We start from the raw sequence: 16,476 nt of genomic DNA on the forward strand, positions 1-16,476 counted from the left end.
GCTTCTTTTATGAAAACATTGCTTCGGCCATGTTGATTTTAATCAACCAATTTTCTTGTGGTCACTGTGATCACGGTGTCCCTGCGCTACCGCGCAGACATGTCTCAGTGACTCAAACGCATGGAGTTCGAGTGAAGCCACGAGTAGGTATTTTTTGACTGAATCAAACATGAACTTTGTCCAACAGACTGGCCTGTAAAAGCCTGGAGACACAGTATGTGCGTGGGTGTGTGTGTATGTGTGTGTGTGTGTGTGCGTGAGTGCGTAATTGATTCTTTCAATTAGTGAGTATAGTGTATGATTCTTTCCATACCACTCCGAAGAAGGCAGTAACATGCCGAACTATTGATATAGATATAAACGTACCTAACCTGGTTACTGGTGTGTTTTCTTTTTATTTTAATATACCTTACTTTGGTATGTCGTTCTATTAACACTGTGCTTCGACATTTCACAACTCCTGTTGCATATGAGTTGCAACGCGGCCACCGACTGCGCGTTCTCTATTCATTCACTAGACTGTGACGTGCTCGGCAGAGTTGTCGAGGCCAAAGGTGGTTATTTTTTAGCAACAACACCGGAGGTTGTTATATTTAGCACAACGGTATTTTTGACAAGGTGTGTTCTTCACCTGCGGGTTGTGATGAGAGAGAGAGAGAGAGAGAGAGAGAGAGAGAGAGAGAGAGAGAGAGAGAGAGAGAGAGAGAGAGAGAGAGAGAGAGAGAGAGACAAGACAAGACAAGACAAGACAAGACAAAATCTTTATTATCGAGGGTAATAGATAAGCAAGAATATTGCTTTTTTACATCCACCCCTCGCCCTAATATAGGGTCAACAAGAACAGAAAACAATATAATCAAAGAACTATCACATCAAACTTAATACATTATAACTGTATATACAGATACAAATTTAAAAAATAAATTGTCATGCTGCATTTTAAGTACAATTTCCAAGTGTCAATTTTTAACATAACTTAATTTAGATCTGCATATTATTATAATTTTGTTTAACATGCACATACATTTTAAATGAATTGATGAACCATTCAGCACATGTTTAGTTACACTATGTGCGACATATAATTTTTTTTTGAAGCTGTCTGTGTTTGTTTTATCCATAGGACCGCACCTGAATAAAGAAGGCTTGATTTGAAAAGGTCAATACGTGGAGAGAGAGAGAGAGAGAGAGAGAGAGAGAGAGAGAGAGAGAGAGAGAGAGCGAGAGAGAGAGAGAGAGAGAGAGAGAGAGAGAGAGAGAGAGAGAGAGAGAGAGAAGTCTGAAGTCTGAATGTTTTAATGAGTAGGCCTTGGGCCCTTTTTATGGAGATGAGCACATCTCAAGCACCAGCGAGAGAGAGAGAGAGAGAGAGAGAGAGAGAGAGAGAGAGAGAGAGAGAGAGAGAGAGAGAGAGAGAGAGACAGAGACAGAGAGAGAGAGAGAGAGGAGTCGAGTTATTTCCCAAGTTGCACTCGGAGCGATGTAGTACGTAAAACCGACGGAGCGTATCTCCTCTTCTTCTTCTTCTTCTTGTTCGTACATGGGCTGAAACTCCCACGTTCACTCATGTCACGTTTTGCATGAGTAGGTTTTTACGTGTTTGATCGTTTTTGGCCTGCCATTCAGGCAGCATACGCCGATTTTGGGGGAAGCATGTTGGGTATTTTCATGTTTCTATAACCCACCGAGCTCTCACACAGATTACAGGATCTTTTCCGTGCGCACTTGGTCTTGTGCTTGCGTGTATACACGAAGGGGGATAAGGCACTAGCAGGTCTGCACATAAGTTGACCTGGGAGATCGGAAAAATCTCCACCCTTAACCCACCAGGCGGCTGCGGCTGCGGCCGGGATTCAAAACTCACGACCTACCGATTAACTGAGAGGCCGACGTCTTACCACCCCGCCACTGCGCCCGTCGGAGCGTATCAACATTGTGAACCCCAAGACGTGCATGAAAGCGGATGCACTGAAAAGGGGTCAGCGTAGTTGCAATACCGGCGCAATACCTACATGATTGTGACAAAAACATTTCCCGACTAGCTCTTCGCCAGGTCTGTTCACACTGAGGTTACTGTTTAGAAAGGAATGAAACGAACACTTACAATTTGATTGTGAGACCCGTTTCTACTGAGAGATTGATTTTAGAGACTACATACAGACTGCCAGAGACTAGTGAAGTTTACACTCTTCAGAGATTGATGTAAGAGAATAAATACAGGCGTGGGCTGAAGTTCAAGTCAGACTGCTGAGAGATTGTTGTAAGAGACTACATACATGCTGCCAGAGATTGACTACAGACATCCTTGAATAAAGTGCGTCGTTTGCGCGGGTTAAGCAATGCAAGTTACAGCATGCGACTGAATTCCGGTTGATCAGAGTCTGAATTTAGACTGTTCCCGTAAAACCTGCACACCTGTTCGCAACATGTGTTCTCGGACGTGTGCCCTGCTTTCAGCAATTCTCTGTCTCGTGGTGAGTTCACTTGTCTACATGATTGGCCTGTTTATGAGGTGGGTGAGCACGGACACCCACACCTGGGGGCTTTTTGAATGGTGTGACGCCGTCAACACAACGTCAACTCACCAGAGGCAGAGGGGTGATCGTGAGGATAAGGTCAAAGTTGCGTGTCATTCTGTCTACCCGGGGGAGAGTCCAGGTGAGTGAGCTATTTCCTGTTATTAATGGCCCACCCCGCCTCACATGAGGTTTGGGGGCCCGGTAGCTCTGTTGGTAGAGCACTGGGCTTGTGGTCGAAAGGTCGCAGGTTCGAATTCGGGCCGGGACGGACACGGGTCAACTTATTATGTGCAGACAGAGACTGTAGAGTACACAGATCCCAGAGACGGAAGCTATGTCCCACCCCCGTATCACCACAATGGCACGTAAAAGATCTTGGTCATTCTGCCATGAGTGCAGAAGGCTGATACCACCTATAATAATAATAATAATAAAGTGTATTTATTTTGCGCCTATCCCTTACAAAAAACAAAAATATTTGGCTCTAAGCGCATTACAACATGTGTAGGGACTTGGTTCAATCAAGTCTGACAAATACAATAACACAATATACAGTCGGTCTCTTTATAGGTAAAACTGGGAAAAGCAGCTTCGTCATTTAAACACTGCTACTAAAAAAATCCTCTAACAATGCATACTGCTTTACAATATGCATTTATGTATAAATATAGTTAAAGAACATCGAGATAATAGGAATTAGAAAAGGTTCTTATGATAAAACTATCTAGCGAACGACGAAGAAGAAGAAGAATAAAACTATCAATGTCGATGTATAACAAGTCATTCAACGTAAATGGCCAAAGAACAACAACAAAGCAATGATGATAAAACAGTTATACTCAATGGCTAGTAACGAGGCAGAACTAAATAGTATCGACACAAGATTAAAACAAAACATATTCCTGGATACACATTTATACATGTATCAAATACAAAATACAGCCCTCGCACAACTCGCACACACACGCCAAGGCACGTGTAGTCGCACTCATACACCGCGACAGCTATCGCGCGCACGTACAAGGGAAAAAAAACCAGACCCGCACACCTAAACACGCATACACTTGTGTATCTTGTCAAAAGCCGTGAGGGCGTAAAACTCGCATCATATAACCCATATTGTGTCCTTAAAAGGCGAAATATTTAGCCTGTAGGGACATAAAGCATTCTCTCTTTCCTATACAGGAGGTTTACAGACAGATTTGAACTTTTCATAAAAGAAGCCAAACTGACATGATAAATTACGCAAGGAATGGATTTTTTAACAACATTTATGACTCATACAGGTCACTTGTGTTGCTATTTAGCACCCGTAAACCATACACGCGCTTCAATGGTTTTATCAAGGCACGAGTCGACAGTCGGTTGTGTATTGTGTACATCTACTGCCTATCGAGTCTACTCTAGTTGTATTGATACAGGTTGTGTAATAATTATTGCGATTTAGTATTTATATTATTTTATTGTGTAAGTAGAGAAAAAAGTCTTGTTTTATGTGTTTATGTTCCAGTATACTATGAAGAGTTGATCACAAACAATGTGTTTATGTTCCAGTGTACTATGAAGAGTTGATCACAAACAATGTGTTATGTTCCAGTGTACTATGAAGAGTTGATCACAAACAATGTGTTTATGTTCCAGTGTACTATGCAGAGTTGATGACAAACAATGTGTTTATGTTCCAGTGTACTATGCAGAGTTGATCACAAACAATGTGTTTATGTTCCAGGGTATTATGAAGAGTTGATCACAAACAATGTGTTTATGTTCCAGTGTACTATGAAGACTTGATCACAAACAATGTGTTTATGTTCCAGGGTATTATGAAGAGTTGATCACAAACAATGTGTTTATATTCCAGGGTCCTATGAAGAGTTGATCACAAACAATGTGTTTATGTTCCAGTGTACTATGAAGAGTTGATGACAAACAATGTGTTTATGTTCCAGGGTACTATGAAGAGTTGATCACAAACAATGTGTTTATGTTCCAGGGTACTATGCAGAGTTGATCACAAACAATGTGTTTATGTTCCAGGGTACTATGAAGAGTTGATTATGTTCCAGGGTACTATGAAGGAGTTTATCAAAGACAATGTGTTTATGTTCCTGTGTACTATGAAGGAGTTTATAACAGACAATGTGTTTATGTTCCAGTGTACTATGAAGCAGTTCGCGGGTGTGCATTGGTCTCGCCAGTGCTGGTGGTGGTCTACATATTTGTCAGTTACCGTTCCAACAGCGTGGGCCCGCCCAACATCGTAGCCTTGTTTTACTGTAAGAACGAAAGAAAGAAAGAAAGAAAGAAAGAAAGAAAGAAAGAAAAGAAGAAAGAAAGAAAAAAAGAAACCGCAGCGGTTTGCATGCTGATCGGGGTGAGGGCGGGGAGGTCCGGAGATCCCATTAGAGACATGTTGATTGTTCGGGCTCCTGCCTGCTCCTGTCTATAGACTGAGTAGATATGCTATGGTTCCAATCCCACCAGAGTTTAGTCTGAATGGATATGCTATGGTTCGAATCCCATCAGAGTCTAGACTGAGTGGACGTGCTATGGTTCGTATCCCATCAGACATGTTGATTTTTCGGGCTCCTTACGACTCCTAGCTAGGCTAAGTGGATGTGCTATGGTTCGAATCCCATCAGCGTCTAGACTGAGTGGATGTGATATAGTTCGAATCCCATCCGTCCGAGTCTCGACTGAGTGGATGTGCTATGGTTCGAATCCCATCAGAGTCTCGACTGAGTGGATGTGCTATGGCTCGAATCCCATCAGAGCCTATGTGAGTGGATGTGCTATGATTCAAATTCCATCCGAGTTATCCTTTTCATAACCTCTGTAAATGTACGTACCTCCATTTTAAGATTCCTTCATTTTTAAAGCCTGTTTTTCTCGGATATTATTGTTTAGGTTTTAACAGATTTGAAAAAAAAATTATTTACGGTATGCCATTTTCAAAACGAAACATAATTTCAAAAATCTCCATTTACTTAAGGTGTCAGCGCTGCTACCACTATATCCCTACTGGCCGTGAACTGGAAGACAGACGACCGTTGGAAGGATTCGAACCCTGCACTAGGATTCGGCTTCTGGATGGCCTGTGGCTGCTCCGGATTCAACCTTGTTTTCTTCCTCCTCTTCGCTACATCCCGCCGCGACACGCCCCGCGAATTTGAACCCATGAGGCTCTGTCAGTGTTGCTGTGTGTCGGCTGACCCCGATTTACCCACTGTCACACGGCGCGCATCCAACGCCAGCTGTCTGACCATAGACAAAGGAAGACAGATCACCATCTTTCACTCTCACACTTCACAAACCAAGATTCCGTCTGCTATTCAGATGAACCCACGTGACTTGTCAACCAAACCACTTGAATAGCCAACTTGCACAATACCCCGCTTGAATAGCTCTCCGGTGCGAAAGATAAGGAAGGTTCACTTCCCTGCGGGCAAACGTTTTGCTCTCACAAGCGCTGGTGTTCTCTGGCTTGTGTTAAAAAAAAACAAATTTAAACCTCGATCGCCTTTCCTTTGTGCACGGGCCATGCTTGGGTACTTTGAACGAACTTTAGGATTATTCAATCAATCAATCAATCAATGAGGCTTATATCGCGCATATTCCGTGGGTACAGTTCTAGGCGCTCTGCAGTGATGCCGTGTGAGATGAAATTTTATACGGCCAGTAGATTGCAGCCATGTCGGCGCATATTTACCTTTCACGGCCTTATTCCAAGTCACACGGGTATGGTAGACAATTATTAACTGTGCCTAAGCAATTTTGCCAGGAAAGACCCTTTTGTCAATCGTGGGATCTTTAACGTGCATACCCAATGTAGTATACACGGGGGGTGGTTCGGACACCGAAGAGAGTCTGCACACAAAGTTGACTCTGTGAAATAAATTTCCGCCGAACCTGGGATCGAACTCGCGCTGAAAGCGGCCAACTGAATACAAATCCAGCGCGCTACCAACTGAGCTATATCCCCTATATTCTCGCGGCTATCATTGCTGCAGCACACTGTTCACATTGAAAATTCACAATTTTCAAGGCGAAGTGTCCGCATTGTCATTGAAACGCAACCTCTCACCGAGAGCTACTGATTCGGACCACAGGCGGAAGGTATTGTTCACTGGACCACTACTTCCATAGAAAGACTACAAGGTTTGTCACTCAGCTTCGAGTCGTGCTCCACTAACTTCAGAAAAAAATTATGCAAAAAATAATTGCCAATGTTAAGAATCTTTGTAACCTTACAAATGCCGTGATAGATGAATGTTCTAACTATCTGTACCTTTTATATTTAGCTGCCTGTCCGCTGCATGTTTTTAAACCGTAGTTTGTGCGACCAAACGTGTCTGTCAACGGCATACCACTTAGACCCTGTGCGAATGATGATCGTCGTATGTCCGAGGAGATAGTAGTCCGATGCGATCATTGGTTATATAATAACTGGATAGTCGATGATTATTTTCATTGGTCGACTGAAATCGTCTGCATCGCTTCCGTTCACGGTTACTGGTTATTCCGTTGTTATGCCAAAAACCTAAACTGAAACTCCCGTGGGTAGCTTCCCTTTGCTGCAATATTTACATATGTTTTAGACCAATAAGCACTGGTATGCTTATTCGGTGCGGGATGCATGATTTCTTACCAGCTACAGGGTTGCGGTTCGCAAACGAACATTCGTCCAAATGATGGTTAAAAACAACCTGGAGCGGACGGCAGCTGAAAATTAAAGGTACATACGGTTAAAATAATCATTCAACTGTATCTATTTGACCTAACACAGACTGTAGGAAGAGGCAAACCGTCTTGAACAAAAAAAATTGTCCGCAGGAAGCGACTCCAAGAACACAGACGACTCGAAGTGAGTGTCAAACCTTGTAGTCTTTCTATGGAAGTAGTGGTCCAGTGAACGATACCTTCCGCCTCTGTTCGGACATGCCCGCATTTTGCGGCAAATCTCGCAAGGCCACGCAAGTTAACGCAGATTTATCGCGCGATTTGGCGGCGCAGGCCGATAGGGCAAGTCGCCTATTGTCAACCAACCCATGTGACCCTTCAACCAAACCACGCGGTGACTTGTCAACCAACCCACGTGAATCAACCAACCCACGTTACTTTTCAAGCATCTCACGCGATAATTTTAACAACTCATCAAGGACGATACCAATAAAAAAAAGTAAATTTTAAGGGGCTTATTGTCCGTCAGGTATTAATTGCCTATAATGGACATGAATTGGTTTATACGATTCGAGTTTTACGCCCTCACGGCTTTTTGATGTTTGCGTGTTTAGGTGGTATCAGCCATCTGCACTTATGGTAGAATGACCAAGATCTTTAACGTGCCATTGTGGTGACACGGGGGTGGGAGATGGATACCGTCTCTGGGTCTGCACATAAAGTTGACCCGTGTCCGTCCCGGCCCGGATTCGAACCAGCGACCTCTCGATCACAAGTCCAGTGCTCTACCACCTGAGCTACCCGGGCCCCCTCGATACCAATTTCATGGAGAGGAGTATATATAGGTCAGTCCAGTCAGACTTTGGAACAGTGGAGCCCAGTTTGGAAGAACAGACTGTAGTCTCAACAACAACAAAAAAGACAACTTTTGACAATTTCCCTTGCCGTCAAATTACCTTTCTAAATATGGTCAATTAACTGAAGATGTCAATCTATTTCCGAACAGAAGTCGCTTATTACAAATAAAGTATAAAAGGTATAGCTGAAAGTTAGGAAACAGGATTGCGACGTTGACGATGGGTTGTTTAGTACGTCCAGGCACATAACGGCAGTTCCAATTTCTCCCGACCTCCCCCTACCCTACTTGTTTGGTTTCGTTCAAGATTGGGTCTGGACTCAGGTCAAGATTTTGCGGGAAGAGGAGAAATTTGGTGGGAAAACTAGCAGCTCAGTCACTCAAGGCTTGGTTCGGAGTCAGGGACAGAGGAGAAGCCACTTGACAAATACAAGTTTAACGACAAAGACTTTTAAAAAAAGTTGGTTGTTTTTAAGGCGGAGCATCGCAATGGCTACATATTCATATCTGTGACAGACAGAGGAGTCTGTTATTTATCGCAGAGTTTCCAGTGGATGTTTAGGAAGTGATGATTCTGTGTAGTGAAAAAGTGAAGAATGTATCTTTTAACAGTGGCAGGTGAAACGTGATGTTCTACCAGAAACGTCAAGTAAAGAGTAAAACTGCCTTTTTCAAAAAGAAGCTGCACACATTCCAGGCAGTGCTGTCGTTACATCTGAATTTTCACCGTTGGTGTGAACTGTGAGTGCCGTAATGCAGCCTGCCGAAATGCACAGTATGAACAAAGATAAAGTAATAAAAAATAAAAAAAAAATAAAAAAATAAAAAAACTGTTAGTTTCTTAATCGAACTGGCAACTCTGTAGTAAGTAAACTTACTCTGTGTAGTCTAAAATGACACAGAAAAAAAATTGCCTCTGCCTGCTGCGGCTGGCTCGGTCTAGTGTGTAACCCGATCGGGACAGGCAGTCAGTTCGAATGGCCGCGGCATTCACCCCGAAAAAACATTGGCACGTTTCCGGACTATACTTTGTATTTGGCCCTCTTTATTTAGCGTGTTTTGGAACCTCCCTATGACGCGCCGATTGATACTTTTTTTTTACAAATTAAGTCGAGCTTTATGGTAGAAACTCTACTTCAGTAGAGTTAGCATCAAACGGCGCGGTGAAATTCTACTGAAGTACAGTATAGAAACTCTATACTTTAAGTCGAGTTTCTAAAAAAAAAACTCGCCTGAAGTGCAGTTCAGGAGAGTTTCTCCAACAAATTATGTGTCAGGCTTTTTTTTTATTGGTTTAAAGCATGTGCGTGTAGGGATATTTGAGAGATCACCGGTGCACACGAAAGTGAAAGAGAAAATGAGAGCTGCAAAATGAACAGGATCGAAAGGGCCAATTTACCCGGGCACCTGCATGTTAGTAGTTGATGCGACCAAAAGATTATTGCGTTCCGTGGAACGCTTTGGCAACGTCGCCCTTGTGCAAAAGTGGTTCGCTATCAAACTTCCATCTAAGCATGCGCGATCTCGATGTCTGAGTGCAAAACAAAGTGCGTGAAATCAGCGAATCAGAGTGCTTGACACAATAACCCTGATTATGTGCACTTCAGGCAGGTTTCCAGAAACTCTACTTTAGTCGAGTTTCTAAACTGTACTTCAGTAGAGTTTCCCCGCGCCATTTGAGGCCAACTTAAGTAGAGTTTCTACTCCAAAACTCGACATAAGTAAAGAAAGCATCATACCTCCCCTTCTGTTGTGACTGACAGGCGGGATTTTGAATTTCAAAACCGGCAGGTTTGAATTTTTGTCTCCATTTTCATACTTGCGCCTTGTGCCGTGTCAATGTTTGTGTACTGTTGCGTTCGTCACTACTTTATTTGACAAATTTCATTTCAAAAAGCCAGTGCTTTCTGGCATAATTTTTAATTTTTCTTTTCGAAGTGACGAGCTCATTCTCCCACGTTAAAGATCCCACGATTGACAAAAGGGTCTTTCCTGGCAAAATTGCTTAGGCACAGTTAATAATTGTCTACCTATACCCGTGTGACTTGGAATAATAGGCCGTGAAAGGTAAATATGCGCCGAAATGGCTGCAATCTACTGGCCGTATAAAATTTCATCTCACACGGCATCACTGCAGAGCGCCTAGAACTGTACCCACGGAATATGCACGATATAAGACTCATTGATTGATTGATTGATTGAAGACATACTGAACGAGGCGGAGCTTAGCTCCTTCTATACCAACGTCGCCTCTTTCAGTCCTTTTTCAACAAATATTTTGCCGCTTGGCAATTCATAATGTCCGGGTTTTTAGGCAGTGACATGACAGGTACATGTAGACTATTTTGATGAAGTCATGATTAGTATGACTACGTAACTGATATTTTGTGTGTGACCTTCTGCAACTAATTCATCATGTTTTTGTGTCTTGTGTAAGTTTTGCCGATCGCTTTTTGTGTTTTGTCTAATGTCATTATCTGTTGGTTAACTTTTGGGATGCACATGTCCAACCACCTGTAGATCGTAAACCCGATTGGCCGACTGTGTCCATCACCTTCAGGCTTGTCTTTGATGCTTTCAAGTGTCGCCTCTCCTTGCGAGAGACGGGTACATCGGGCCACCATGCCAGGTGGTCAGTTACACAATCTGTATGACCGAGCCGGTGTGACGCCGTCATCTTGGCCCTGCCGTCATATTACCCCCTCGATTTATATTCGAGACTGAAATGTTTTTTCCTGGTAAAATTAATGAAGTAAAATTATTTAAGGGCGAAAAGCATGTCAGTTTCTTGCATGTAAAAAAAATTGGTGGTGAAATTTAATAGATTTCAACCAAAAAATCGATTTCTTCGAAAACGTGTACCGAGTGGTACGTCCCTTGAATGAGAAGGGAAACATTTTAGGATGAATCAAATTTCTAAGTTAAAAAAAATTGGTTGGACAAATTTGGCCCAATGTACCCAAGGTCGCTCATCAGTACTATCGAAGGGTGTTTTTTTGTTCAGTGTGGAGTTTGTACAAGATCAGCGAGGCCGAGAATCGTAATATGACGGCAAGGCCAAGATGACGGCGTCACACCGGGGATAGCCTCCGGTAGCTTGTTCTTGTGTTCTTTGTTTGCTGCTCTCAGATCAAAGTCTCGGTAAGAGGGTGTTAAAATGTCGCTTTCCTCTCTCAGTGTGCGTGTTCAGCCATGTGTATTTGTACGATTGTGATTTGTTTACTTGCTTGACCAATGAGATGCGATGTCAGTCTTGTTAGCTAACTTCTGATTGGTGGCTTTGACCCAACCCATTTCTATGTACATCTTAGCGTGTGATATTTGTGGCAGGCCCTTTTTATTTTTTTTTATTTTTTGTCTCTTTTTTTTTTAACCATCTCAAGTCGGGGTCAAACCCGGGAACATGCCCCTTATGGTTTTACCGTGATGGAGTTAAACAATACTTATCTTATTTTTGACAGAGAGGAGAACTGTCCAGAGAGGAGAACTGTCCAGAGAGGAGAACTGTCCAGAACAGAACTAGAGAGAAGACGGACTTGTTTTACAATCTGTTATCATAGAGACAGAATGATGTAGACTGCATTGATATTGTTGTGTGGCCAGCCAATGGCTGGGTGGGTCGGCGAGGAACGGAACGGGAATTAAAGAGAAATGTGAACCAACAGTCATGGTTTTTTCAGAGTTTCATGTTGCATTAGTGATTCGTCGGTCTGCCTCTTGTCTATTATGCTCTAAAGTTCATGACGAATGCAAATGACGGTTGAAATGTTGTTCGTTCAGTGCAAGACACTAAAGAGGCACCCACATGGTGTACTCCTTACTTCGGGGTCTACTACTACTAGGTGATTACATTCATCTACCTACTACTTCAAATCACTACTTCCTCCTCCTTCCACCCCATTACATTACATAAATTAGTTCTCATGTGTAGAATCTTTTAGCATAATTATCACCACATACATGTCCCTAATAGGAAATTCTCTGTGAGGACTTTAAGCCCCCCCCCCCTTTTTTTTTTACAATCATGATATCTTGACATCGTCGTCTAGGTCGACGGGTTTCGGTCAGCCAGAACAGCGAAGATCTTTTAGTTCAGATTATCAGGCATACCGATCGACTGCATGTATCGATATCGTTTAAGCGACTAGTTTTTACATTCAGTCAAGTTTTGACTAAATGTTTTAACATAGACGGGGAATCGAGACGAGGGTGGTGGTGGTGACGGTGGTGGTGGTGGTGTGTGTGTGTGTGTGTGTGTGTGTGTGTAGAGCGATTCAGAGAAAACTACTGGACCGATCTTCATGAAATTTCACATGAGAGTTCATGATAAATGTCTTTGATGACGTCATATCCGGCTTTTTGTTAAAGTTGAGACAGCACTGTCACGCCCTCATTTTTCAATCAAATTGATTGAATGTTTGGTCAAGCAAACTTCGACAAAGTCCGGACTGTGGGATTGAATTTCACTTAGGCAACGTAAAAAATAGTTAATTGGCTTGCTCATTAAAGTTGTCATTAACATCGAGTTGCTACCTGGGACGGAAACGTCTTATCTTCGCAGGTCAGGAAAGAGTGTCACTGTCAGTCACAAGTGGCCAGACAGCGACTGATGGCAAGGCATGCAGGGAATTCACATCGCCGATCGCTCCGCCGTAACACCAAGGAGGCGGCGAGTGTTCGTGTCTACTTTTGGCCCGCCACTGTAGTCTGTGGCACGCCGCTGTAGTGTGGCAGCCATCGGCTGGCACGTGCGTCTGACAGCCGTTATCGGCGTGCAACGAGCCCGTCACAACAAACCCAAATTCATCTCCGTCTTGACGATATGGCCGCCACCTTCTCCCCCCCCCCCCTCCCAAAGTTTTTACGCCTTCCTCTGCCATGACGTCTTCAGGGGGTGTCTAAATCACGCGGGGACAGTTTAACTGCACGCGGGGACACGCGGGGAGACGCGGGGACGGTGAAATAGCACGCGGGGACGTTATTTTATGACGTTCTGAAAAAAAAATAATTTTTTTTTTAATAAATAAATAAGTTAATAAATTCTATTTTTTATATTTTTTATAAATACATAAAGGATAGTCAGAATGTTATTATATAACGTCCCGGCGTGCTAGTTCACCGTCCCCGTGTGTCCCCGTGTGTCCCCGCGTGTCCCCGCGTGTTTTAGACACACCGTGTGAGAGTCTTGCTTCAAGTCACGTTAGATTAGCTCGTGGCACGAGAAGTCTGCGGCCTCGCCTGGTTGTGATGTTTTGAGTACGCCAAAGAAGGGAATGTTTCAAGTGGCGTCGTCTGTCGCGGTCTGACGGGAGATGTAAGCACTGGTGGGTAGTCTTTGACAGGTTGAAGACTGAGCCCTGAAAATACCCGTAGTACCTCCCTTTTGGGAACGTCTGCTGCCCGAAAACGCAACGTGCCGCAATCACATTCCGCCCACGCTTCTGCCCTGGGGGGCAGAGCACACAGAGCTCTGAGGTGTAAACATGCTCGTGGTGACGTCAGCCCGGAGAACTCAACTCAGTCGAGGCCTGCATGCTAGCCTCCTGCATGGTTGCATCATCAGGGTGAGCAGTCTTGTTCTGTCATGTTCAAGAGTTGTCAACCTCGCTTAAGATTGATTGATTTCATTGACCTCACTTCACGTTTCATAATATATAGTTTATGCCCTGTTTGTTATACCTTACCTGGGTTCATGCTGTCAAGTGAACTTTACGATGACTGGCAACTCTTTTCCATCAGGTCGTGTGTACACCGTACAGGTCCAGAAAGGATGGCTCATAGCACTTGTCGCAGTCCTGGACAAAGTACGCTTTGCTGTTTCTTGATTGAGTATTGTTGACACCGAGCTAATCCTAATTTCGTCTTCATTCACCCAAAGCACATCTGAGGCAACCGTTCTTCTGACCCATAGCAAGAAAAATAACTGATATAGATCTACACACGACAAAAGGCGTCATGCAGTTGGTGTATCAGAACATTTTTTTAAACTGTGAATCCGCCACCGACTTATAATTCCATCACATTACATGAGCCTGTATGATTAATGGTGTGACTGTTGAGCGTGTGACCGAATATAAGTATCTTGGCACAGTTATCGATGATAAGCTGTCCTTCAATGCAAACACCACCCTCATACACAAAAAATGTCAGTCACGCATCTACTGCCTTCAGAAACTTAGGAAGTTGAATGTGAACCCTTCTATCCTTCAAACTTTCTACCGCTCTTTCATCGAGTCTGTCATCACTTTTGGTTTTGTGTCCTGGTATGGAGGTCTGAGTGTAAAGAACAGGAATGTCTTAGTGCGAATGGTGAATGTCAGTAGCAAGGTGATTGGCAGGCAGCAAGCAAGTGTGGAGTCCCTGTATGAAAAGCGTGTGGTGAGAAAGAGTAGGCGGATAGCTTCAGATAGGTCCCATGTCCTTGCCCACCTCTATGAACTCCTTCCCTCTGGCCGTAGACTTCGCACGCACAAAGCTAGGACACTCAGGCTGCAAAACAGCTTCATCCCCAAATCCATCACCCTTGGCAACATGTAAACACATCCACATACCCGACTCATCCCCTCTTCTGCCAGTGCAATCAGTAGTAATGTACATGTATGTATTGGTTTTATGTACGTCCGTATTTTTTCTGTGATATATTGTATGCTATGATATTTTGCAATGATGTTTAGCCATAGTCCGTTATACGCGTAGGTGTGCGAGAATATGTAAGCGCAGTGCTTTAAAGATGTCCATGTGGGAATGTGTAAGTGGGCGTAGTCGAATGTCCATGTGGGAATGTGTAAATGGAGCATATAAGAATGCCCATGTGTGAATGTGTAAGTGGAGCGTATAAGAATGTGTAAGTGGAGCGTGGTCGAATGTCCATGTGTGAACGGGTAAGTTGAGCGTATAAGAATGTCCATGTGTGCGATGTGTAAGTGAGACATAGATGTGTTCATGACTGAATGCGTAAGCACAATGCAAGGAATGGCCAGAAAGGTATGTGGGAGGTGTGTTTATAACCTGCCCTGTTATATAGTGCTATATGTCTTATGTAAAAACAATGTCCTGTTTGTATTATTGTTATGTACCACGCCTGAATTTCTCTATGAGATAATAAAGTATTCTTATTCTTATTCTTATTCTTATTTGTCATAATGCAGAATAGGATATGCTATGCATCATCTCTAGTCTATTGCTTGCATAAGCAGATTTGCCTGGTAAATGTCACTGCTAGTGTCATTAGTGGGCTATTATATGTGCTTGAAAAGTAGTCTTCCAAGAAAAGCAGTTGTGTGGTTTTTTTTGTTTGGGGGGGGGGGGGGGGGGCATGCTGTGTATTTTCCTGTTTCTGCAACCCACCATTCTCATATGAATTACAGGATCTTTTTCATGCGTATTTGGTCTTGTGCTTGTGTGGACACTACGGTATTAGCAGGTCTGCACACAATGCGCAGGTGCATTTCGAAATTGGGTCGATGGTTTGCAAGTTGAACAAGTGAATGAGGAGAAGTATCTTAATTGGTACATCTATTGACAACCAGCTGTCAGCCATGGGTGTATTGTTTACAGAAACCGAGATATTTTAATTTGAAATTTAAGATCTTCTTCTTCTTTGTTCATGGGCTGAAACTCCCACGTTCACTCATGTTTTTGCATGAGTGGGTTTTTACGTGTATGACCGTTTTTACCCCGCCATTCAGGCAGCATACGCCGATTTCGGGGGAAGCATTCTGGGTATTTTCGTGTTTCTATAACCAACCGAACTCTGACATGGATTACAGGATCTTTTGCGTGCGCACTTGGTCTTGTGCTTGCGTGTACACACGAAAGGGGTTAAGGCACTAGCAGGTCTGCACATAAGTTGACATGGGAGATCGGAAAAATCTCCACCCTTAACCCACCAGGCGGCCGCGGCCGGGATTCGAACTCACGACCTTTCGATTAGGAGGCCAACGTCTTACCACTGCGCCACTTCGCCGTCGAAATTTAAGATCGAATGTTACAGAAGTTCTATTGAGTTTAGGATGTTGATTGCTGGTATATGTCCAAGGAGGCTAAGCATCATATATATATATGTTCTCATCCCACGTAACAGTCTGGTCAGATCTGAGACTGATGGTGATTTGAACTGTGGGCCATTGAAATGAGCAATCGACGCATGTAGATATTATTGAAAGGATGATGAATGGAAACTTACCTTCAGATTATTGACAGTGTCGTTTTTAAAACTGTTTACTTCTCAAAGCTGTTTGGGATTGTTGGGATTGTTTTCAACGTTAGGGAAATGAGGGCAATCTATACCTACCTTTCTGTCGGGGACCTTACTAGGAGGAGGGGGAGCGAGTGAGAGCCAAACTGTTTGGAAATATCTTGGCTTTCCTGACTAATGACCTCCATGATTTCCTCAATGGCATACTGGCCCACTCCCAACAT

The 16,476-nt window shown here is 43.4% G+C and overlaps 1 long non-coding RNA gene across 2 annotated transcripts; it reads left to right on the forward strand.

Moving 5' to 3' along the window:
• Positions 1–1,964: 1,964 nt before the first annotated feature.
• On the forward strand, positions 1,965–11,719 carry LOC138972763 (uncharacterized). 2 transcript variants are annotated; one of them, XR_011457745.1, is made up of 3 exons: positions 1,965–2,658; positions 4,676–4,795; positions 11,517–11,719. It is a non-coding gene; the product is annotated as an uncharacterized lncRNA (long non-coding RNA). The 2 variants fall into 2 exon arrangements; XR_011457738.1 differs by having other exon boundaries at positions 1,976–2,658; positions 11,524–11,719.
• The last annotated feature ends 4,757 nt before the right edge of the window (positions 11,720–16,476 follow it).

Source organism: Littorina saxatilis, linkage group LG1 (genome assembly GCF_037325665.1).
Source record: "Littorina saxatilis isolate snail1 linkage group LG1, US_GU_Lsax_2.0, whole genome shotgun sequence".
Classification (NCBI taxonomy): domain Eukaryota; kingdom Metazoa; phylum Mollusca; class Gastropoda; order Littorinimorpha; family Littorinidae; genus Littorina; species Littorina saxatilis.